At 41.1% G+C, this 25,700-nt stretch overlaps 1 protein-coding gene across 1 annotated transcript in view; it reads left to right on the plus strand.

The window, feature by feature from the left end:
• Positions 1–25,700, plus strand: part of NUDT6 (nudix hydrolase 6) — a 360,277-nt gene that overhangs the window by 128,837 nt on the left and 205,740 nt on the right. The gene's annotated exons all lie outside the window — the stretch shown is intronic.

Genomic DNA, 25,700 nt, shown 5'->3' on the forward strand with positions numbered 1-25,700 from the left:
TGAGTTCTTTGAAAATTTGATAGTGAGTAGGGGATTTGGATTTTAGCCATGTTTCCCAAGCAGAATCCCTTTGATACATAAGGAAATTAATGTTTTTTTGTAAGCTGGGGGCATAATTTGATTTTATCCTGATTTTGCAAAGAGGTGCTAGGGTGTTGAGAATATCAAGGAATATGTGGTTGAATTTTACCACAGCATCATTAAGGGGTAGATGATGAAGGCTGGACCAATTTATAGATGAGAGTCTTTCATTAAATGTTATGGAGCTGAAGCCAGATAGTTTATGGCAGTCTTTATAGAGATGTGGTCTGTATAATTGTGGAGAGTGTCTTTGGGTGTAGATGGGTAGGTGGTCACTTTAGGTATCAGGGAGTGTACTAGGGTTTTGATAGGGGTGGGTAGCCAGTACCCAGTCAATGACAGTGCCAGAGATGGAATGTTTATTTAAGTGAGTTGGGGTTGTGATGAGCTGAATAAATCCATAGAGATTGATGGTTTGGTCAGGGAAGTTTGTACTTACTGTTTTCCAGTCAGTATTTACATCACCCAGTATGATGGCTTCACAAAGTAAGTTATGAGAGAACCAGGACAGAATATTTTCAAGAATAGGGATGTTTTTGCTGGGCGGGATATAGATGAAAGTATTAGCAAATTTTTTGTGGGTATTAATGTAGTAGTTGAGTATTAAAAGTTCAACGGGGTGAAAATTAGGGGGAGAGGTGAATAGGGGGCAAAGGTATAGTTGTTCAGAGTAGAGTATGGCTACAGCACATTCCCTTTTAGATGTTTTATTCTGGTGTTAGATATTATATCCGGGGGTAAAATTTCAGTGTCAGAGATATGGGGTTTTAGACAGGTTTTGGACAAGGTTAAAATATGTGGACAGTAATGGGTGATCCATGCATGTAGTTCAGTAGTTTTGTGTAGAAGACTTTGTATATTTACAGAAAGAATGGTTAAGTTTTTAGGGGAGGAAGAGAGGTTTGAACAGGGAGCAGAAGAGATGCGGGTGGAGAAGGATGTTGTTTGGATGAAAGTAGGTGCAGATGAGGAGACACCTGCGTTAGGATGTATATCTCCAGCTAGAAGGAGAATTCTAGCACTGCTCTGTCAGTGATTGAGGTGTCAGCACAGAGTCGTGGTCCTTGACATGGTTGTGAAGAGAGTGTGTTTAAAAGACATCATTCACATTCATGTAGCACCTCCACATTAGGGACATAGATATGGCAGTGCAACTCTTGGCAGAGGCAGTTCACATTCTTGGGAACGATGACACTGAACTGACTCTACCATGTATGACTCACCTGTCCGACCATACCAACTAACACACATACAAGTTAAGAAAACCTTAATGTTGATTGTGATGCACCGCCTACTACTAGCCCACAGATGTTTTTTTACTTTACTAAATGTTCTGTGTTTCTTACACACTCACTGCTTTGGTGTCAGCCTTGGCTTCCTGCACCCCCCCTCCTGTGCAAATGATGTTAATGCCCTTTGTTCATTTTGATTTGACATAGGGTTGCATATATGTCTGACGCACAGAGTGGATAGCTAAGTGACCCTTTCTTGTGATGCTGATTTCATGCATATGTATTACATAAGAAAATTTGTGGTGTTTTTGTACATGCTCATTTCAGAATGACTTTTGCAGTTAGTATTTTAAGTTATGTATTCAAATCAGTGCTATTGCATTCATGTTTATTGTTGTACTTGTGAAACTGTCAATATAATTGTCCTCTTGACTGGTTTGTGTACAGTGAGTAAATGACCGGCTTGATGCAAGTTATTGTGTAAAGTGCATAACTGTATATATATCAGTTCTATAAGCCAATAATACCATTAGTGGATACCTCTGACAGGTTCTGCTTGATTACATTTATGATTAACTGTATGCAGGTATATCACTTACTTTTATCTTCTTACACACTTGTTTGGGTACCACAGGTTCTGCTGTTACTTGACATTACTGCAGGTACGAGTCGTGTCCCTTGGAGCTGTCTCTGTCTGATGCTATCAGTACACAGTCATTACATGGGGAAGTAAATTATGTGGATGTTGGATGACATCAGTTTTACTATCTGTATGTGCTTAGGTTGTTATGTGTATTCCTTAGCTGGTCAGTGTGTGGGCTATCCTTTGCCTCTTAGGTGGTGAGTGTGTGTGCTGTCCTTTGTCTCTTAACCAGGGTGAGGGCATATTGTGCACACCTACATTTGCCGGCTTCCGCTGCAGCTGGAGGGTTTTCCCTAAGAATCCTTGTCTGTACGTGCTGGAGGTGCTGGCTGTGGTCCAGGAATGTGTGGTCCTGGACCTTGCTGTCCTTCTTGCAGCTGATTCCAAAAGATGATATTATGCAACATGGCACAACCTGTGGGAATTTCTGTGCACATGCCTGGGTCATATTGCAGAGCACCCCCTCATGTGTCTAAACAGAGGAACCATGACTTTAGCATACCAAACATACACTCTGTGATGTTTCTAGTTTGAGCGTGAGCATCGTTGTACCCTTCTTCAGTGGGTGTTTGTGCATTTCTGATGGGTGTCATGAGCTATGGTTCCAGTGCATAACCTGCCTCACCCAGTAGATGGCTTTGTGGAACATCACCTCTAACAAACCTTGTGTACAGCTGAGAGGTGTGCCACATGTGTGAGTCATGGTAACTGCCTGGGTTACCTGCGCACACATTTAGGATGATCCCTCGGGCATTACAGACAGCCTGTCAGTTGACTGAGTGGAACCCCTTTCTGCTGATGTATGTCCATCCCTATTCTCCAGGTGGGGCTTTTATTTCTGTGTGAGTGAGTCAATGGCTTCTGAACCGTCAGGGAAGTGTGCTACAGCATAAAACTCTTACATTGTTCTTCCTCTCTCCTCTGAGATGTAGGGAAAATGTATGTACTCCCTTGCATGTTCTAGCACAGCATTAAGACATTGATGCAGTATTTTGGAGGTTGAGGCCTGTGACACTCCTAGTATATCCCCTGTGGGTCTCTGGAATGTACCAGTAGGTAATATCCTTAATGCTGCACATACCTTAGTTTCCACTGTTACAGATTCTCCTCAATTTTCCCTGGGTCTTGGGTGTGGGTGCCAGAGGTTGCAGAGTTCCTGGAGTAATTCTGTATCTACCCTGTATCACTCTAATATTTCAGTCTCATAGGTTCATAGGTTGATACTAGGCTATCTGCCCTAGGGCATTTATAAGCCTAGCCAGAGTGTGTTTGGCTTTTGCCACCCTTTTAGATTAGTTGACTGTACCTCTGTATAGTAGGTCACAGAAGATAGCCCTTTTAAGGTTAGTTTACTGTGCCTCTGTCAACAGTCCATGATCTGTTAAATTGGGTCTGAACCCTTCTTCTCCTTCGCCAAGGTCTGTCAGCAGCAGCAGCACAGATGTGAGCCTTTTACATATGCGCATGCAGGACAGCAGCAACAGCAGCAGCCCCTAACATTGTTTTTTTTTCTAAGTGTGCTGGTGTCTGTATTCCACTAGTTTTTGGAGTCCATGGCAAAGAGCTACACCAAGTGTACATGATTACTTTATAGCTTAATGAATTACTCTGCCATCTTGGATTGATTAATTAACACTTAATTTGGGTAGATATGCTTTCATTAGCAGACTCTCACACAGTAACAGTGCAACGTGTAGGCATTCATAAGTCCATCCCATTATTTACCTTTATATTTATAATATATATATATATATATATATATATATATATATATATATAAAATATAAATATGTATATTTATCTGTGGCAGGGCTAGCCACCAGGTGGTATAAACTTTGGCTCGAGATGATTGCCACTGTTGAAATTACACCCCAACCCCATGTAAAATGAGAAAAAGGGGTTGAGGATGGATATATATATATATATATATATATATATATATATATATACATATATATATATATATATATATATATATATATACACACACACACACACACACACACACACACACACACACACACACACACACATTTATATATATATATATATATATATATATATATATATATATATATATATGTATGGGTCTACTTCTGTTCGTCGAAATTACACTTTATCGAAGAAAAGTATGTACCCACTTCAGCGGAAGTGCATTTAAGCGAAAATGCACTTTTGCAAATTACACTTTACCGAAGCACAGTACAGGTGGGGTAAGGGACTATACCCTTTTCCCCATTGTAGTGCGATGTCAGAATTAGTATATTTAAGTAGCGGTGTGTGTGTGGGGGTGCAGTAGTGTGTTTTATGTGTGGTTTTGTGCATTGGTAAAGTATAATTTGCGAAAGTGCATTTTCTCTTAAATTCACTTTCGCTGAAGTGGGTTCGTACTTCTGTTCTTCAATAAAGGATAATTTCGACAACCAGAAGTAGACGCATATGTATATATATTTTATACTATATGTGTATGTGTATACACACATACACTGAATGCTTGTACTGCATCTGTTTGTATTTATTTAATCAGTAATATAAATGTCTTATGTAATGATAAAAATAAATAGTTATTTACAGAAAAGTGTAATTTACAAAAGCTTTTTAAGTAGGGCAATTCTTTTTGTCTTATCTGAAAAGAATCTCTGTTTTTATTTCTTGTTTATTAAACATGCATACTGTTTTTATGTTCAGTACAGATGGGCACATCTGTACATAGTCAAGCCATGTGTTTTTGATACAGAGCTCAACCCATTTGACTGCCCTTTGCTAAATGCTACTTGGCAAATGTAATCTTGTTTTTGTTGAGGAAGCATTGTTTTGTAATGTGACATCTGTTTTCAAATAGCTACCATAGATTATACTGAGTTTTTTTCTATTTGTTGGACTTTTTTTAATGTTTACTAGATGTTTTGTCAAATATTCTAATGGATAAGCAATTGAAACATTGCATGTTTAAAGAACTGTGAAGCTTTACTAAGAGGGAGAGGGTTTAGGAATGATCAGAAAACAAATGAATGACTAAAAGGAAGGCATAACTAGATTTGCAATTTTTGGTATGAAAAATATTTTGTAATAATGTCTAAAACTGAACATTTTGAGGACAGCTAACTGACTTGTGGTAGTTGTTATTTGTTGATTCTACTAAAGACGATTTACTGTCGTAACGGCCCGTTCTCCATGAGCCGCAAGTCATCATCGGGGGGCGGGGGGTGTAGGTGTATACTCCTATTTAAGGGAGTGCTGCTGTTTTCTGCCTGCAGACTGTATCAGCAGGCACGTAGATGTATTGATGGAACCAGCTGGCAGTGAGGTTGAGTGTCACAGTAAGGGTCTTCCAGGTTATGTGTGATTGTTTAATCATCCGTACAGGGCTGGTATGCCATAGGGGGAGAGAGAGAGAGAATCATACAGGGTTGTTCCACTAGTCATGCTGGGGGGGGGGGGGGGGGATTTTTAAAGAAAATATATTAAAAAAAGCTGATGTACAGTACATTATTGATTCTAGTAAGAAACATATTCATATATTTATATACATAGACAGTATGATTAATATTTATGTGTATATATGTCTGTATAAAAAAATGTATAAATAAAAACACACGCAGTATTGACATAGCAGTTATGGTTGGGCAGGTGGTGTTTCCTATTTAAGCTGTTACACTGCACATCTGAAGGGTGAGTGTTAACACAATAATAAAAAATATATATGTACACACACACACACACACATATATATATATATATATATATATATATATATATATATATATATATATATATACACATATATATATATATATATATATATATATATATAACACAACACATACAGTGGATATAAAAAGTTTGCACATCCCTGTTAAAATGCCAGGTTTTTGTGATATAAAAAAATGAGACCACAATAAATCATTTCAAAACTTTTCTCACCTTTAATGTGACCTATAACCTGTACAATTCAATTGAAAAACAAACTATCAGCTTGACACATCTTGACTTGGCAATATTTGCCCACTCTTCCTTGCAAAAGCTCTCCAAATCTGTCAGATTGCGAGGGCATCTCTTGTGCACAGCCCTCTTCAGGTCACCCCACAGATTTTCTATTGGATTTAGGTCAGGGCTGTGGCTGGGCCATTCTAAAACTTTAATTTTCTTCTGGTGAAGCCATTCTTTTGTTGATTTGGATGTATGCTTTGGATCATTGTCATGTTGAAAGGTGAAATTCCTCTTCATCTTCAGCTTTCTAGCAGATGCCTGAAGGTTTTGGGCCAAAAGTGACTGGTATTTGGAACTGTTCATAATTCCCTCCACCTTGACTAAAGCCCCAGTTGCAGCTGAAGAAAAGCAACCCCAAATCATGATACTGGCACCACCATGCTTCACCATGGCGTGGGTGTTCTTTTGGTGATACAAAGTGTTGTTTTTATGCCAAACGTACCTTTTGGAATTGTGGCCAAAAAGTTCAACTTTGGCCTCATCAGACCATAACACATGTTCCAACATGCTTTTGGGAGACTTGATGTATTGTTTTGCAAATTTTAACCAGGTCTAGATGTTTTTCTGTGTAAGACAAGGCTTCCATCTTGCAACCCTACCCCACAGTCCAGACAGATGGAGAATACAGGAGATTGTTGTCACATGTAGTACATAATCAGTGCTTGCCAGAAATCCCTGCAGCTCTTTCAGTGTTGCTGTGGGTCTCTTGGCAGCCTCCTTGACCAGTTTTCATCTTGTCGTTTCATCAATTTTGGAGAGACATCCAGTTTTTTGCAACGTCACTGTTGTCCCATATTTTTTCCACTTTTTGATGACTGTCTTCACTGTGTTCCATGGTATATCCAATGCTGTGGAAATTTTTTTGTACCCTTCTCCTGACTGATACCTTTCAACAATGAAGAAGACTGAATGCTATAATTAAATCAAAAGGTGCTTCAACAAAGTATTAGTTTAAGGGTGTGCACACTTATGCAACCAGCTTATTGTACATTTTTATTTTTAATATTTTTTCCCCTAAGAGGTTTGTTTGTTTTTCAATTGAATTATACAGGTTATAGTTCACATTAAAGGTGGGAAAAGTTTTGAAATGATTTATTGTGATCTCATTTTTTTTTATATCACAAAAACCTGGCATTTTAACAGGGGTGTGTAAACCTTTTATATCCACTGTAGCTATATACATACAATTAAGTAATAATTTCATTTTTCAAATACAGGGATAACTTTATACTATGGTTATAGGGGATGCTAAGTTATGGGTACTTTGTGGCAAACTTTTATATTCTATTCTTTTAAAGAATTTTATTAATTATATAAATAAACCGTAGCAACAGGTTAATAGAATAGAGGTCATGCAGTAAGAATTTTGTATGGGGCGTATATTATTTGCATGTTTTTACTGCATATGGTTTGCTTATTTATTTCAGTGGTGTTTTTAGTGCTCCATCTCAGGCAGTAAAGCATGCCTGAGTTCATTACAGCACCTGGGGGGGTGGGAGTTTGAGTAGTGGGAGGCATATATCCTATCATGTGTTGTTTTAGCATTTTGGATTGAGCTATCAGATGTAATGAGCTGCTTGTTTTGATTAGTAGCTGTGCATCACTTTTGTGTTATTTTAAGTTGTTATGGGGACAGTTTGGGAGCTGACTGTGAGGAATCCAGTCAAATTTTCTTTTATGTTGTAGTGGGGCTTGTGCGGAGGTTAAGTGGTATTATATAATTATTTGAGGATTTTTTTGGGTACCATGATTTAATAATGCAGTTTTAATGTTAGGGACAACTTTTATTACGTTTTGGGCATGGCATTTCGGATAACCGGTAGTATATAATGTTTACCTTAACATTTGATCCTTATGTTGTACACATCCTTGATTTTGGCAGACTGGTTGTGTAGGATACGTCATGGCATTTTGGACCCCTGCAGCAGCTCTACTGGTTTTAGTCACTCTGCAGTTGCTAAGGATGGAGGAGCAGGGTAACATCCTGAGGACTATACATTCTAGAACCTCGCAGTGGCACAGCATCCAAGCATCCAATCTTTTGATTTTAACTGGGACTTTGTATGGTTCTTAGTTGTCATATTTTCCTTTCCCCTTATTTGTTTTACTACTCTTCCCTATTCTAATGCTTTTTATCTTTCAGGTTCAGCCACGGTGCAGTCCATTAAAGAGAGGTGATTGCATCTCTCTCAGGAAGCGCAAGGCTTGCTAATAGATTTAGAAATGTTGGGGACAGCTGAGCAGAGCCTGAATTCCAGGAGGAGACCTTTGCTGAATTCGGAGGAGGGCACAGCTGAAGGACCAGCTCCAGCTAAGAAGGCTCGTTAAAAGACAGTCAGAGATGCTTCCGGCCAAAAGGTCACCCCTTCCTGCTTGCCTGAAATATCTACAGAATCTCAAGGTTAATGTCTCTGTTGAGTCTACAGGGCTTAATATTAGTGGTAGGGGGCAATCTGCTGATAGTTGTTTAGATGACATTATAAATGCTTTGCCAGAAGAGGGGAAAGTTAGGCTTTTTGACTTAGCCTTAGAGAGAAACTTTACTGCCTCCACAGCTTTGAGTTCAGGAGTTGGAGCAAATTCTGATGTTGGTCAGGTGGTGCAGTTGTCTTTATCCAGCTCACATAGGGGATCTGAGGCGGTCATGGGTTCAGGGAGGGAGGTCCCACCACATACTGATGAGTGTATTCTTCAATTATTGTCCCCTGTGGCTACTCTCGGCTTTACATATTCCAAATCACAGCACATGTTCCCAACAAGGTCAAAGATAAGACTGTAAAAGGGGAGTTTGTAGATATCTTCAACATAGTGGATAATGAGGGAATAAAGCCAATAATGATAACACAGGTAATGAGGACTTGATGGCAGCCTAAGATGCCATTGGAAAGAAGGCATCAGTCAGGAACTGGGATATGTGGTCTCTGGGTTTTGTGGTATTCATGGCCGTAATCACTGAGAAGGATCCCACCCAAGCACTGCCTTTATTAGCTTATTTTGCAGGCATAAGGGAAGCTCACCATGTGAAAGGGGGGTTTGGGGTGGTTGAATTATGATTAGTGGTTCAGGAAGTTGAAAGCACTCAATAGTTTCCTCAGGTGGGAGTCAAGGCATCCTGACACATGGCTCAGTGCCATGATGGACAAGGAGGTGCCTATGGGTATTGAAGGAGGGACTGTTAATACAAAAGATACACAGTTCTGCTGGGCATTCAGTCAGGACGGTGTGCTTGGCCCACCTACAAATATAACCACTTTTGTTCAGAATGTGGAAAGGGGCATCCTGCTTCCAGGTGTTGGGGCTTGTTTCCTAGGGACAGGTTTTCTTTTGCTACAGCTCAGACAGACAGAGAGATTGGTAAGGGGAGCAACACTTCCTTTCATGCTACCTCTTCATGGACACAGGGGGGCTTTGGCAGGGGACTTGAATGCGCCACACTGGGTTTATTTCCTCATTTGTCCAGATAAGCTGCCCTGTTTACTGTCAGATTACCTGGGTCAAAGGGCAGCAGCCACCTTTATTAAAGGTTTTGCCACTGGCTTTCCTATCCACTCCACAGCCCTGTTAGATTCCAAGTTAGTTAACAATTTGTTGTCCTTCAGAGGACACAAACAAATTGCTGCCGGGCTAATAGAGAAAGAACAATAAGCTGGCAGGATAATTGGCCCCCTTTCATCCCCTCCATTAGTTTTATTTAAAGTTTCCCCTATTGGCCTGGTTCCCAAGAAGCAAGTGGGTGAGTTCAGGTTGATTCATCACTTGTTTCACCCAGCAGGGGGTTTAGGCAATGATTTTATTGACACCAACCTGACAAAAGTATACTACTACTCTTTGGCTCAGAGGGTGGAGGTCATCATGGGCTGTACTGATCCCTTTCTCTGTAATATGGGTATCCAGTCTGCTTTCCATCTTCTTCCTGTGAGACAAGAAGATTGGCCTTATTTAGACTTTCAGTTCAATGGGAAGATATTTTTCGAAATTGCAATGCCAGTAGGTTTTCCTGTGGCTTGTGCAACATTCAAGCAATTTAGCATAGCTTTAGATTGGTGCTGGCAAAAATGGGCCCCCAGCCAGTCAGCGGTACACTACTTAGATGAGCTTTTGATAGTGGGGGAGGGTCATGATGGTGCTTTGGAAGGGATGTCCATTTTCAAGCAGCCTTGCACTGAGTTGGGGATATCCTTGGCCAGCAACAAGTCAGAAAGCCCAAGTTGAGTCCTGACTTTTTTGGATTAGAAGTAGTCACCACCGATAACTCCTTTTTCCTTTGCCCAAACTTCAACAAGTCTGTCAGTTACTTGAGAGATTCTTGGTTTCTAGCAAAGCTTGGGTAGGAGACATCATGCAGTTACATGGTTTGCTGAACTTTGCCTGAAGGGTGGTTTCTCTTGGCAGAACTGTCCTATGGTCAGTATCTGACTTGTTCAAAGGTAACAAGCCCAAGCACCATCTGGTTAGGCTGACCAGATGGGTTAAGGATGACCTTCAGTTATGGCTCACATTCTTGAGCCAGTTCAATGGAGTTTATTTTTGACAGCCCCCTTGGACCACTGCCACCAACCTTGAGCATTTTACTGATGTGGCTGGTGGGTCTGGTATGGGGGATTATTTCATGGGCAGCTGGTTTGCTGAAAGGTGGCCGGAAACTTGGTCTGTGAAGAGGAGGGAAATTATGTGTTTAGAAATTTAAACCATTTGAGTGGCAGTATTAGTATGAAAGGATAGATTACGTGACAAGAGGATCATTTTTCACTCAGGTAATATCAAAGTGGTTCACACACTCAAAAAACATTTTTCCAGGTCCAGGTGGGTCCACTCAGTCATCAGGCTTTTAGTTTTGTTGAGTCTACAGATTAATTTGTCATTCTCTCGTGTTCAAGTCCCTGGTCATTTTAGTCCTATAGCTGGCAGTTTTTCCCGGTTTCAGTTTGCCAAGTTTTGCCTCTTGGCCAAGCATTCAGATGCAAAGGGTACCCCAGTTCCTGCGAGAGTCAGGCTAATTGGAGAAGACTAGCATTATCAGTTTTGGCAAATTCTTGGGCCAGCAACACTAGTAAAGCTTATTCGTCATCCCTCCAGGTTTTCAAGGCATTGTACAGGTCTTTGATCCCTGGTTCCAGGCTATGAGGAGTACAGTTGTTGCTGCAATTTTTAGTGGCTAGGTCCACTGCAGAGGATTCACCTAAAACTCCCAGAGTACACCTTGCAGCTTTGGGGCTGTGTCAGGGCATTGGGTTATGGGGAGGATACTTAAGGGCATAGAGAACATGTGGAGACCTTCCCAGGATTTCAGAAAACCTACTGGGAGACACTTGCTTCCCCTTGTTATTCAAGTTCTTTACAGGGCCATTATTCATTTTCACTTGTTTGTCACTGAAGTTACCTTGTTCACCTTTTTGTATGCAGGTGCTTTCCGTGCCAATGAACTGCTCCTTTACCTTTTTTGGGAGGGTCTTGTCATCCACAGGGAGTTATCATGATTTGGTTAAAGAAATCCAAGACTGATCAAGTTGATAAAGGACAGCAGCTGTGCCTGGACAAGACCAGTGGGCTAGTCGCTTGCCCTGTGCATTGGGTCAGTTGGCTACTTAATAGAGAAATAGTCAGGTTTGTTTTTCTTGAGGGCTTTAGGACAGCTTTTTAACCTATCAGAGACTAACCCATTTCTTAGGCAGGCCTTGGTGGGAAAGCAATTCATCCACAAGGTTATTCATCTCATTCCTTTCAGATAGGTCGTACCTCAGACTTGACCATGGAAGGACACTTGGTGAAGACCATTCAAAGAATGGGAAGATGGGTCTCTGATGCCTTTTTGTCATACATCAGATATTAATTTTTATTTATGTTGCAGGGAAGGAGGTGATTTGGCTCATGGGCCATTCTTTTATTTAGAGAGCATCCATCTAAACCTTGGCCCGCCCAGCTGTTCCTTTGATAGCAACCATTGGACAGTTTGTTCTTTTGGTTTCCTTGATTTTAGTTGGTTTCAGTTTTGGGAAATCTAGCATAAGATTACCATGGAAGAAGCCTTGCCCAGCATTGCGATGATAATTCACCTCGGGGGAAATGATCTGGGTCAAGCACCTCAGAAGATACTGTTGGCCAGAATCTTATCAGATATGGACAACTTACGGCAGGTTATATCTGGAGGTAGTTTTTCTTTTGGTCTGCCATCTTCCCTAGATTGTACTGGAAGGGCACTAGAAGGCCTAGTGCCATTGAGAAAGCCAAGCATTTTATTAACCACAGAGTCAAGCAGGCTGCTAGCAGAATTGTTTTCCATGTGATTGAGTACAGTGATATAGACAGACTGGAGCCTGATTTCTATGATTTGGACAATGTTCATTTGAATAACATGGGTTTTGATTTGTTTAATTTGGATATGGTTGTTGCTATTCAGGAATTTTTCAAAGTGTAACTTGTTTTCTTTCATAACCCAGAATTTATTGGTGAGGCCATTTTTTTGGTGGGAACGGCATGGCATACAATGTTGCCAGTGGCCTTACGGCTTCAACCCCCCCACCTTGTGTTTCCTCCTGTTCTTGTTCGGTGACCTTCACTCTCCTCAGGATGGACCCAGATTTGACTGGTGGCCACATCAAGCGTTATGTGGCTTGTAAGTAAGAGATAAATGGGTTTGCCACCAGGTCTGAGGTAGTTAGGAATACACACCTGTTTTTTTCTGAAGTGGCAGCTGGAACAGGCAGGTGTATGCCAACCAGCTTGAGGTGATGGCTTGATGATATTTGTTATGTTGCATATGAATTATTTATGGCATTACTATTGGTTGTCCTTGATTGTTATGTAATAAAAGGTCATAAAGTCAATCTGGTGTGTTTTATGACTCGGCTCAGTGGACAGAGGTGGTTGGTAGTTGTCAGGTTAGTAATGTTTTGTGACTGAAGTATAGAGTATAAATGTGTATAATTACAGACTTATCAAGTGCTTCCTTTCTAGTATTACAACCATCGGTCCCCATAGATTGTTTTCTTACATGTATGTGAAATACATTTATTAAGTATATCACATATTGCAAATATATTATATTACCTTTATAAATTACAATTAAAGTAATATTAAAAAGGATATGCATTGTATGAAGCTTTTATCACACAGAAAAGTAAAATTGGCCTTGTTCTGTTTGTTAGCTGCATAAACTGGAATATTCATTAACAAGTGACATTAACATGCCTGTCTCATTCACATTGATAATATCCAACAAGTAAATAAATAGCTACTAGCACTTACTGCATCCAAAGAGCTGTTTTATTTTTGTGCAACAGTGCATTGTTGAAGTTGTTTATGTCCTAGGTTACAGCTTTAGTCAGTAGTCTTTCATGATGAGTATCCCATTTAAAAGGCCACTGCAGCAGACTAACCCCCCCCCCCCCATCATGTAAAGTCACATTTCAGCTCAGTCTGCCTGTCTTCTTTCAGATCTCCATTCCTTCCTCTTTTGGCCTTCTCTTTAGACGTATCAGTGTTATTGTAGGGCTCAAGTAAGTAAGGCTGGGGTCTCCTAAAGAGTTATTAGCAGTATCAAAACTTGCTTCCTGTATTAAACACAACTCTTAGTTTCAGGTTTTTGATGTGGCAACTGGTTATTATGAACAATGGCAGTGCTTGCTCCAGTCAGTCTGTGTTGAAATGTTTTAAAAGCCTCAAATCAGTTTTTCCCTAGATGGTTAGAGTAATTACTGAACAACAGACAGAGAGGCTCTTGTAAAATAAGAAAATGCCTTCCCTTCTTAGACCATTCATCCAGATCCGAAATATATTACAGCTTATGATTTTGCTTATTATATATACCTCATGGACATTAGCCAGAGATTTAGTGGTGTTTGAGAAGTTTTTTTTCTCTGACTGAGGCGAAGTCTTGAGTGATTGCATGAAATTAAGTTGCGTTGCTTTTCAGATTTAATCTGCTCTGCAGACCACTTTCTTTTTTTTACTCTGAGTCATAAAACCACATATAGTTGCTCAATTAAGGGCGTGTAACCCAAAGGTGTGTGATAGTAAACTAAGTTGTGAACTGAGGAGCTGGTTTGGTGGAATTTGTTGTGAAGCTGAAAATGTAACTGGGAAAAATAAGCAATTGTTCCACTTAGTTTATCTTGCTGGTACTCTTCCAAGCTGTCAACCCAGTCTTAAGTCGTACACAGGGTTGCCAGATTTCCAGCCCCCCAGGTAGGGACAAAAAAAAAAAAAAAAGAAGGTCTCTCACGGCAAGTGAAGACCAAAAAAAAAAAGGTCTTTAATGCGGAACATAGTTCCACATTAAAACAGTAGCTCAGTAGCGATCTGCACTAAACACAGAGCTTCTCGTGTTGTTTAATGCATTGCAGTTCCGCATTCAACACAAGTAGCTCCGTGTTTAGTGATTTTTGATTGGCCCGTATACTGGCATATGGGCCAATCAAAAAACGCTAAACACGGAGCTTCTTGTGTTTAATGCGGAACACAAGAAGCTCCGTGTTTAGCAATTTTTGATTGGCCCGTATGCCAGGTATATGGGACAATAAAAAAAAAAACAAAAAACAAACAAAGCGGAGGCTGGCCGGGATTTAAACCGGCAGGGTGGGACTTGGGATCAGGCTGCTGATCTCGGGACAGTCCCGCCCAAATAGGGACGTCTGGCAACCCTGGTCATACATCACAAATAAAGTATGGGTTTTTTCAAAGAAATTAAACCAAATTGTGTGTAGCCAGTGCGTCTGAAATTCTGGAAGGAAGGGTTTAGGAAATTCTACCTGTACTCACTACAAGACAAGAATGTGCATATAGAAAAGTCCATTTATATTGGAAGGTTGAACAAGGGTCAAGAGTGTTTGTGGTAAGTAAAGATGGTCACTATGATTGAGTAAGTCTGTGCAGGTTTTTTGTGGGAAGCTTTGGAAGAATGTTACAAATTTTTTTCTTGAAACATATTGATACCTGAAATTCTTCTCAGCAGAGGTTATGGAAACATGATGTTTTTAGTTCAAGAATGTGTGTGTGTGTGTGTGTGTGTGTGTGTGTGTGTGTGTGTGTGTGTGTGTCTACATGCGCACATGCATGCTGGCTTATGTTACGTGTTTTATGTGCAAGAGAGAGTTTGTGGATGTGGTGTTGTAATTTTTTGACACCCTGTGCTATACACCTCTAGCTGCCACTGGTGCCTGTCCTTGATCTCAGATGCTGAGAGACACACTTAATCCATCATTTCTCCCATTGTGGTAAGAGAAAAAAATCGCAGTCAGAGCTCTATTCCTGTATGCCACTGAGCTAAGAGTGGTGACGTAAATTCCGAAGAAAGTTGAACACCACTACAGATATCTGATGTTGAAGCAGTGGGAGGTGACAAGCAGCACAGGATGGGCTTGCTTATTGATCCTTTTCTGTTGCATATATGAATCTTTTTTTCTTTTTATTAGATTCGTTTTTATTAGCTTTTCAGTGTGTAACAAAAAAGATCCACCAGGTAGACAAAAATGCACTTGCAGTCACTTTTAGTAGTTAAATGAAGTTTTCTTTTCACATTTGATGAAAAAAAAATTACTTTTAAAATTCCTGCAGCACTAATTAACTGAGAAAATAAGCTGCATGCAGAATATGCAAACCAGAAATTAACAAGTTCCACGATATGACAAAAAAATCCAGGTCCGTGGTAGGGTAGGTCAGTGATAATTTGATGTAAATATCTCCAGGGCAATTTCTAATCAGTGATTTTTTTTTTCCGTGAGTGTGGGACACAGCCTGCTTACTAGCATGCAGTAGTCTTAACTGTGTATCTTTCCTGCTGGTACCACTCGCATGACTTATTTTTCTCCAAATTCATTTTGTAGGAACTGCACCCCCTAGTCCAGTGACACTTGTCAGTTATGTTGTTCAAAGTCATTTACAAACTTAGGACCCAGTCAGAAAGACACTGAGAAAACTAAAAAAAACATAGCTGTACAAAGTCATTTGCAAACCTTCCTTTAGCAAGGCAATTTGGGAGATATGAACATTTCCTATGAAATGTACAGTAATACAAAGGATTTTAATAATGAATGTCAATCAACAAGCTAGACTCTGCTAGCTATAGACATGTTTTGGTCTTATTAGACCTCATCAGTGTAGTGTAAGTAGAGACTCTAAATGTGCTGTGAAACATTCAGTTTAAAGATCATGTTCAAAGGATTCTGGCTAATCTAGAAAACATGCCTTAAAGCAGAACATACATTTGTGCTTGTAATCACCTTTTAATAATAAAATGAAACGTGTTTCTTTTCATCTTTGGTGAAAAAAATAATTTTAAAATTACTGCAGCATGCAAGTGTAAAGCAAATAGCTGATGATGTTTTGCCTCAATCAGTATGCCCTGCTTGAATGCATTGACATCATTCTTGTGTGGGGTGATTGGGAAACAGTTGTAAGCAATTTGTTTGGCAAAAAGCTAATTGCTTTGGAGTTGTTTACCATTTAATGCCCTTCCCCCATATACATTCACAAACTTGTTCCAAAACAATGATAACAATAATAGAAATAATAATAACAATAATAGCAAAAACAAAACTGGGGCATGTTAGTATTCATAGAAACAATCACTAGTTTCCCTCAGAAAGCATCATCAACGTGCAGTGAATGTCCTTGCCAAGTGAATGTAATGGCAGGCGTTTGTGCTGATCTTCTATGTGAAAGGAATTTTAAAACACTTTTTTTTGGCCAAAAGTGAAAAGAAAAAGTTCACTTTATTATTAAAGGTGATCCCAACCACACAGAGGTGCTTTGCTTCAAGGTAAGTTTTTTTTTTAATTAGCCAGTATCCTATGAAAATGATTTGTAACAGGAAATCTCTGATATGTAAACCCACTGGTGGGTACCAAATAATTGAAGAAACAAAGAAAGTCAAAGTCTTACAGCTGACACTTGTTGGCATTGGACTGAGCTAGTAAGACCCTAGCAAAACACACAAACTTGTAGAGTCAGTCATGCACTGGCATGCATTTAGTAGTCTCTTACATGCTGTCTACCTGCTCTCTACAAGAGAAGAGAATACTACATTCATGTGCTGTTACATTATGGACCTTCCCTCTTGGGTCTCATGATTGTATTTATTGTTCTCCTGATCAGAATTTCACATTTTTCCTCATGAAATTCAATACTTGTGAAGCACATGCTCAAATGCTGGTGCATGGCATGACATCACATGCTGGTACATGACGTGACATCACATAGCAGTTATGTAACCACATCTAGCCCCTCAGCCTACTAGTGTTTATATGATCTAGTCCACCATTTCAACCTTAGGATTGGTTACCTACATGAAACAGATGCATACCTCTCAACTGTCCAGATTTCTGCAGCATGTCTAGATTTTTGCCTCATATTTTTGGTCTTTTTCTGATAAAGTTGTGGTTTTCTGGCACATCGCTGGCAAATCATTGAGGATTAAAGTCAGAAAATAATGGCAGCCATTTGAGTTTGAGTTCATATCCTTCAGAAAAATCATGCTGATGCAAAACCAGTTATTTTGTCTATTTTCTTGGTTTGTAAGAGCAACATTTAAAGTGTCCCTATTTTTTGGGCATTTGCCCCCCATTATTTGTGGCTTTATCCAGATTTCTTGCTCTAAGAGGTTAAGAGGTATGAGCAGAAGTTTGAAACCTGTAAGACTCCTTCATTCATTAAAACTTCTGTCCTAGCTCCCATAATGCTCCTCATGTCTGGATCTAATTTGCCTTGTTCAAGACAACAAGATGTACTACCAGGCTTGTTTGGTAGTAAAAAGTCAGTAGATGTGTGGATGAATTTGCTGTAAAAAGGGATTTTTCCTCATTTGGGTTAGATCATTGTGTTTCAGGATGTTTAGGTCATTGGACAGCTTGTCAGTAACTTGCAGTTTGTGATTACTGCCAAGCTGCAGTCCCTATCTTATTTTCTGTTTGGTTGCCAGCTTTTAGGTTTAGGTTTATATTTTAACTGAACTTTTTGTTTAGTGCAAGTTTCTGTTTGACTGATACTGGCTGTTTTCGATGTCTGATCATATTATTTGCAGTATGAATAAAAGGTACATTTTTGAAAATGTTGGCATAAAATTTCCTCTTAGACCACCCACATTTCATGATATGCTTGGTTTGGATCACCTAGTCAGTACATGTGAAATTTCTGAGACATTTGAGTCCAGGATGCTGCAGAAGAGGAAAAATAAACAGATCTTGAAGGGATTATTACCCTCTTACTCAGCAGGCTCCAAGCCTAGGAAAGAGAAGAAGCATGGAGGGGGGGGGGGGGGGGGCATGTTCAGGTAGATGTTCTCTTTCTATGTGAAGAGAGACCCATGTGAAGGTCTCTCCTCCACAGGATTGTTCATTTTTGGTTTCTTATGATCAGTCAGTGATTGCTGGACTGTTGCAGTTTGAAAGGTATGAGGTCCCTGATCCCAGGAAGGAAGAGGGACAGTAGTTTTTCTTTGGGAGTTCTGGCAGTTGGCGCAGTGGATTAAGGCTATGGTTCTGTGGTACAGGGTTTGATTCCTTTAGACTTCATTTGCCTACAGTATAACCTTGAGTAAGTGACTTAACCAGACAGTGCTGTGGGGCAATTGGGAGTTTGGGCTAGGTTTATTCATGGTCTCATGGACTACATGCTTAGCAACTACCTATGTACCTATTAAGAATTATCCAAATACCTAGAGTCCAGGCCATCATGTTCTGTGTCCATTCTTTCCTCTAGGTCTCTTCATAGCCACTTTTTTTCATGCAGTTTGTGAGTAGATGACGAGAGTGCTGATTAAAGCACAGATCGAGATGGGCATACTCTGTTGAGAAGGACTCCTCCTCTTTACTTCTTCTGGCCCTTCCCTAGGCCTTGTCTCGGTACTGTTTTTTTCTTTTGGAGCCATTTTTACCATCTCTGATTCTTCATTGGCTGCAGTGCCTACCTTTGTGTTGGTGTCATTGATTCTGTCTGCATCAGTAACCTTGTCTTTCAGGCTGTTAGTGCCATAGCTTCTAGGACCCAGTTTACCTGGGTCAGTGGGTTGCTATTGCTCTTAAAGATGATAAACTTGGGGCCATTGTCAGTGCTGTCCATATCTGCATTCCACACATCAGCATCAAAACGTTCCTCAGTACTGAAGTGCCAGAGATGTTGAATACTTCAGTGTGGATGTTGTAGAGCCTGCAAGCATTCTTGATTACATCTCTGTGCTGGATGTGCAGGATTAAGCAGTGATGTAGAGGCAAACCTGGAGGTTGAATGACATTCTGTTAGGTTTGGTGCTGTCTTCACTTCACCACTGGATGCTTCTCAAGTTAGTGCTTTAGTCCCATCATCTTTCTTCATAGAAGCATGGGAGTGGAAAGTCACTGCAGGGAAAGATCAGAGGTTTCTTGTTCAGATTCCTTCTCCTTGCACTTGGACATCCCCAGGGGTAAAAGGAAACACCTGGTCTCCACAGTGGAGCTCCCCCACCTTGGATATTGACCTAGAGGAGGAGGCTTCCTCGGTAGCTCCCTCCCCCAGTGACCCCAGATTTCAGAAAAATTTTAGAATTGATGAGGCAACATGAGTCATGCCCAACTGATCCAATTCTTCCAGATAAGGAAATTCTGCAGGAAGCTTTTCCCCTCTGCTCTATCGACTTCCTAGGTGGTTCCTCTTTATAGGTTCATAGGTGTTTACCAGGTTAACGACCACAATGGCGTTTTTAAGCCTAGCCATGCATCCCAAATCTCTGACAAGTTCTGACACCCTTGATAAGCGTAAGCGTGGGCCTGGGAGATGAACCATTTACGGGTTGTCTGTGTCCAATAGAGACATAGATGCCAAACCAGGGATGAATTTTCAGTTCCCCATCCAGTTGTCCAAGTTGCACTTGAATTGGATTAGGGAGGAACTCTGCTTCAGATGATGGGGAGCCTGTTCCATAGATGGGGTAGTCTCTGAGATATATACCTTTCTGTCCAGCAGGTCCTGTTTATATAAAAGGCAAGGTTTAAGTCTTTAGAACAGGTAATTCTGGTGCTGTTTGTTTTGTGGATATACAGGAGGTCCATCAGAGTGGGGTCTGACAATGCCCGATATGCCAGGCTTAGATCCCTTCAAAAGCCTGTAGGAGACAGAATAGAGGGATAGGGCCATGAGGCAGTCTACATAGGACATTTTACTTGAACCCTGTATTCTTTACTGAGGAACCTCTTTGGCCATTCCAGTAGATGGATATGCCTGGTTAGGTACATACCGAAGGGGGCATTGTAATCAGTGATAGGTCTGATGAATGCCGAATACAGTAGAACAATGACTTTCTTGGAGTTAGACGCCATACCTTTGTTTATAAGTTGAGCAACATAGAATGATTTCCTCACTACTGTAGACACGTGATGGTCAAAGGCTAGATTACTATCTGTGTGTGTGTCCCCTAAGTCCCTGACTATTGGGTCAACTCTAAGGGGTGTATTGTCAATATGATAATTAGTAGGGATGGATGACTTCCCAAAGGATATTTTTATGCATTTCTTGTCATTTACTTTTAGTCCATTGCTCTGACACCAGTTGTTTGTCTGTGTCAGCCCCTCCTGGAGAACATCTATGTCAGTATGGGATTAAATAACAGCTCCTTATTTGCAATCATCTCCAAATTTAGTCAGCCAGAGACCACTGACATTGGCCTTGACTTCTAAGAAGTAAATGCCAAAAAAGAGCAGTCCAAGGACTGATTCCTGTGGGACTACACATGTGACTGGCTCCTTTGTAGAGGTGTACACCACAGTTCTAACATCTGGGTCCTGTCTGTGAACCAGTTGACTGCCCACCGGGTGTCACACAAATCTGTACATAACCTCTTGAGTATGTCAACAGTGCCTTAGTGGGGAATTGTGTCAAATGCCTTGGCCAGGTCAAGGTAAGTAGTGTGAAAAATGTTTCCCTCATCCATTGCTCTGGTTACCTTCTCAAAGAAGTCCACCAGGTTGAGTAGGTATGATCTGCCCTTGACGAAACCAAACTGGGTTGGGTCCAGTGTCCGGAGGGTTACTATATCTCTGTTGATCATCACTATAATAATTTTTTCCATGGCTTTTGTGAAAAACTGAGGGGCTGCCAGCCCAGCCCGATAGAATTTTGTAAATAATTCTATGTCATTGTAAATATTAATATGATCCACAGGCTAGTTTCACAAATGTAAGAAAACTGTGGTATAAGCTTCAAAAATGTAAACATAGTGCACCCTGCTGGAAGAAAGCTGATAAGTAAAGCATTTTGCGATTGTGTGTGATCTCAAGCTCGGAGACAGGATGTCTTGGCCAGGAAATTCTTTCTGTTGTCCTAAGCTAGAGATAATTACTAGGTTTTACATGTAAAGTGTATTTTATTGCTGTGGCTTCCTGGCAGGTGCAGATTACAAAGAAATGTTAAATTTTAAGTTGTGTGAGCCTAGGAAAGATAAGCAGAAGCAAAGATAAGCAGAAGCATCAAGCATGATGTAATCTGAAATGACTCCGCAGTAATGTGTATTATCAATTTAAGACTTTCTCAGAGAGAAAGAGATGGCATTTTGTATTTTGTTCTGAATCTGACAACAACTCACCAGCACTGTGCCTTACTCTGTAAATAGGATCTTAGCTCTTAGTATTTCTGTTAGAGATAGATATACATAGCAAGATTAGTCTAGCTATTTTCTATATTTATGTCAGACTGTTCTACAATGTTGTTTTAAAGTATTTCCTGTGATTTCTGAACTCTCTAATGTCATTGTGTTTAGTTAATAAGTATTATTTTTTGTTTTTATTAGTTATTATTAAATATATTTAAACCTTTTAACTGTGGCTGTTTTGTGTAGAGATATTTAAGCTCTTAGTGTACTTGCATATATTTGGTGATGCTGTATAAGCCACTCCTAAATAGCCTTCACGTCTCAGTCACACTTACCAATTGGATAATAATAACATTGCACAGTAGAATTGGGCACCCTTTGGTAAGGGCCTTTATAGTAGCTGATAGTAGTGGTTGGTGGCAGTCGGTACTACCGTATAGTCTGGGTAGAAAGGTGCATAGCTGGAGAACCTGTGCCAGCCTTCCCCAAGAGTGTCTGTGTGTTTGTATATAACTGAAATCTCAAAGTGTGTGTGTGTCAGCTACTTGGGCAGGGACATGAAGAACTGGTTGGACAGAGAGAGTGCTGGAGGTTTTGGCTTGACCACTCGGCTGAGATCTGAACCCTATAGCTGTGCCAGTGAGGAGTCTTATTGGGGATCTGGAGAGAAAGGGAGAAACTAGCCCCAGACTGACTGTGATCTCTGTATGCTCTTAATGGAAATGTACTTTACTGTGTGTGTATTTGTTATCCTCCCAATATGGACGCCTGTCACTGGTGCTAGTGGTGAGGATTTAGGCTCCTTGATTACTGGATCAATGCATGGGCGTCACATATTAATTGTTTGGCATTGGTGAGATATCCACATCAGATATTAATTGGTTGATAGTGGTGAGTTAGCCACATCCCATATTAATTGGCTTGTAGTGGTGTGGTTTGTGAATTCTTGTTGCTTGTGTACAGTGATCACCAAAGGTGTTTTTGCACTCTAAATCAGCGACACAGTGAACATTCAGAGTTCAGATCACAATTGTTTTATTTCTTTTATTAGTTTAGTTAGTCAGGGAGAGCAGGCAAGCATGTCCGCAGAGGAGTATGGCAAGCTGACAAGGAGACACTTGGCTGAGATGTACCAGGCTAAAGGACTGGTGCATGGAAAACTGACTAAGCAGACATGATTGCAGCTTTGGTTACAGCTGCATCCGAGAATAGCAACCAGGAAGATTATCAAACTGGCTGTGGAATGTACAACACTCGGAGAATGGACAGCTCAACCTTTTTATAGAGGACTTAAAAATCTGTGTGGAGCTAAACAGACTTGAGTTGGAGGCCAAGCATTTGGCAATAGAAGCAGCAAAGAGACTGAGGTGTCTAGAGACTAAGGAAAATGAGAAACTGCTACGCTTGGAAGCTGAGGAGAAGGAAAGGCAGAGGCAACATGAAAAGGAGATGCTGACTCTTCTCCAAAGTCATGGAGGTAATGAGGAAGGAAGTAGCCAAACCCCAGAACCAACAAAGGTCGGTAAATTTCTTCCACAGTTTACAGAGGGGGATAATTTTGCTAGTTTCATTCATATGTTTGAGAGGGTATATAAACAGTATGATGTTCTTCAAATGCTCTGGGTACGGTTCCTGACCCCCTTATTCCATGGTAAAGCTATAATTGTTTTGTCCAAACTGAGAATGATTTCTTAAATTATAATGCTGTAAAGAATTGTTTGCTAGAATTTTTTAAGCTAACACCTGAAGCTTATAGGAAAAAGTTTCGGGAGCATAGATGCAAGGCAGATAAAAGTATGTGTGAATATGTTGCTGAACTAAGCACTTATTTTCATAGGTGGGTGAGTGGATCTCAGGTCACCACTTTTGAAGAGCTGACAGACCTTTTGGTGAGGTAACAAGCCCTTAGCACTTTGCCTGAGGACATGAGGATCTGGTTAACTGATAGACAGCGCTCTACTGCAGATGAGTTATGGAAGAAGGGAAACCTATACCTAGCAAGCAGGGCATCCCTGCACAGAAAAGGGGCACCCAGTGCTGCTCATGGGTCTAAGGGAACCCATGGTAGGCAGCTCCGACATCCCCAGCAGAATCTGCCAGTAGCAGGGGAAGCCACTAGTCCAGGTACACATCCAGGACATAGGGTTAAATGTTTTGAATGCAACCAGTGAGTCCATGTGGCATATAAATGTCCACGGAGGCAAGGTGGGGAACAAAAGGTGAGGGAGCCAGTAAGTGGGAATGACAAAATGCCAATAGTAGGTTGTCTTGAGATAACAGGGGTACCAAACTACCATCCTGCAAATGTCCTGATAGGGAAGGATTTTGATGAGGCAGTATCATGTGTTTATGCAGTTACACGCAGTCAGGCTTGGAGACAAGCATATGGGTCTGGTAGCCTGGGGAAGACCTAGACAGACCGCACACTTGCAGCCAAGACTGGTGAGGTTTTTCCTTCAAGGAGAGAGCTAACCTGTAGCAGTGAGACTGAAGGTAAGCCACAGCTGCTTGTGGGTACTGATGTTCCCTTGGATGGAGTGACTGCAAAGGCAGAGGTGAGTAGTAGTATCCAGGCTGACAGTGAGGCACCTTTGTCGGAGGATACCAGACTTTTTGTGGAAGGGGAGCTGGGAAGGGTTACAAAGAGAGAGAGTTGAGACAGGCTCAGCTCTCAAACCCTACATTACAAGGCCTGAGGCAGGTAGCTAGTGAGGCACCTGATTCTCTAGGGAAGGGGGAATCTGTGTACTGGGACAAATTATTACTATATAGAAAATGGACCCCTGAGGGAGGGCTAGAGGGTGAGAGAATATGCCTAGAGCCTGCTGTCTGACACTTCTAGCCATAGCCCATGATATTCCCTTTGCAGGTGTAATGGGCATAAGAAGTACAAAGAGACGTATTATGCAGAACTTGTATTAGCCTGGAATTTCCAGAGATGTAACAGGGTACTGCAGGACCTTTGAGGAGTGCCAAAAGGTAGGCAAGGCAGGAGGCAAAGTGAAAGCTCCTTTGATGCCTTTGCCTGTGATTGAGGAGCCATTTCAGAGGATAGCTGTGGATAATGTGGGGCCTCTGAGTACCCCACGTTCCACAGGGAAAAAGTATACCGTAGTGGTAGTAGATTATGCTACAAGATACCCTTAGGCAGTGGCTTTATCCTCCATTGAGGCAGAAAAGGTGGAAAACACTTTGTTAGAGATTTTCAACAGGCTAGGTTTCCCAGAAGAAATACTGACTGACAGAGGTGCCAATTTCATGTTAGACCTGCTGGCTTATTTGTGGAAGTACTGTTTGGTAAAGTACGTAAAGACTACCCCCTACTATCCCCAGACTAATGGTCTTTTTGAGAGGTTAAACTCTGCACTCAAATTCCATGCTACGGGCATTTGCAGATCAGTTTAAGAGGGATTGGGACAAATATTTGCTCCTTCTGCTCTTTGCTTACAGAGAGGTTCCCCAGGAATCCACAGGTTTTTCACCGTTTGAATTGCTGTGTGGGCATAGGGTAAGAGGACCTTTAGATTTAATTTGAGATGAGTGGGAAGGTGAGTTTAAATCTCACAAGGAGTGTGTCATGGCATATATCCTAAACCTCAGGGCAAGGCTCCGGAACTCATGAGCTTGGCCCAGGAGAAGCTGGCAGAAGCCCAACAGCAGAAAAAGGTCTGGTATGACAGGAATGTTCGAGCTAGAGATTATGCTATAGGGCAGCAGGTAATGATTCTCATTCCTGTCAGACACAACAAGTTGCAGGCAGCTTGGGAGGTACCCTACAAGGTGGTAAGGAAGGTCAGTGATGTCAACTGCATGGTGGAATTGCTAGACAGGAGGCAGGAGTACAAAACTGTTCCACATTAACATGAAACCTTACCATGATAGGGAGGCCCTTGTGCTGAGTATTTGCAGTGGATGGCAGGGGGAGACTGAGAGGGATCTGGTGACTGATCTCCTCAGTGAGGCTTGGACTGACACCTCAGTGGAAGAGGTAGCAATGTCCCAGCAGCTATCTCCTACTAGGTTCGAGAAATCTGGGCAGTGTTATAGGAGTTTGGGGACATGTTTACTGGGAAGCCAGTGTGCACCCACCTGGTGCAGCAACAGGTGGATACAGGACCCCAAAGGCCTATTAGGCAGGTCCCTTATAGGGTGCCTGAGGGAATCAAACAGACTCTGAGAGAGGAGATACAGGAAATGTTGG

Source organism: Protopterus annectens, chromosome 2.part0 (assembly GCF_019279795.1).
Source record: "Protopterus annectens isolate FY-2018-M chromosome 2.part0, PAN1.0, whole genome shotgun sequence".
NCBI lineage: Eukaryota > Metazoa > Chordata > Ceratodontiformes > Protopteridae > Protopterus > Protopterus annectens.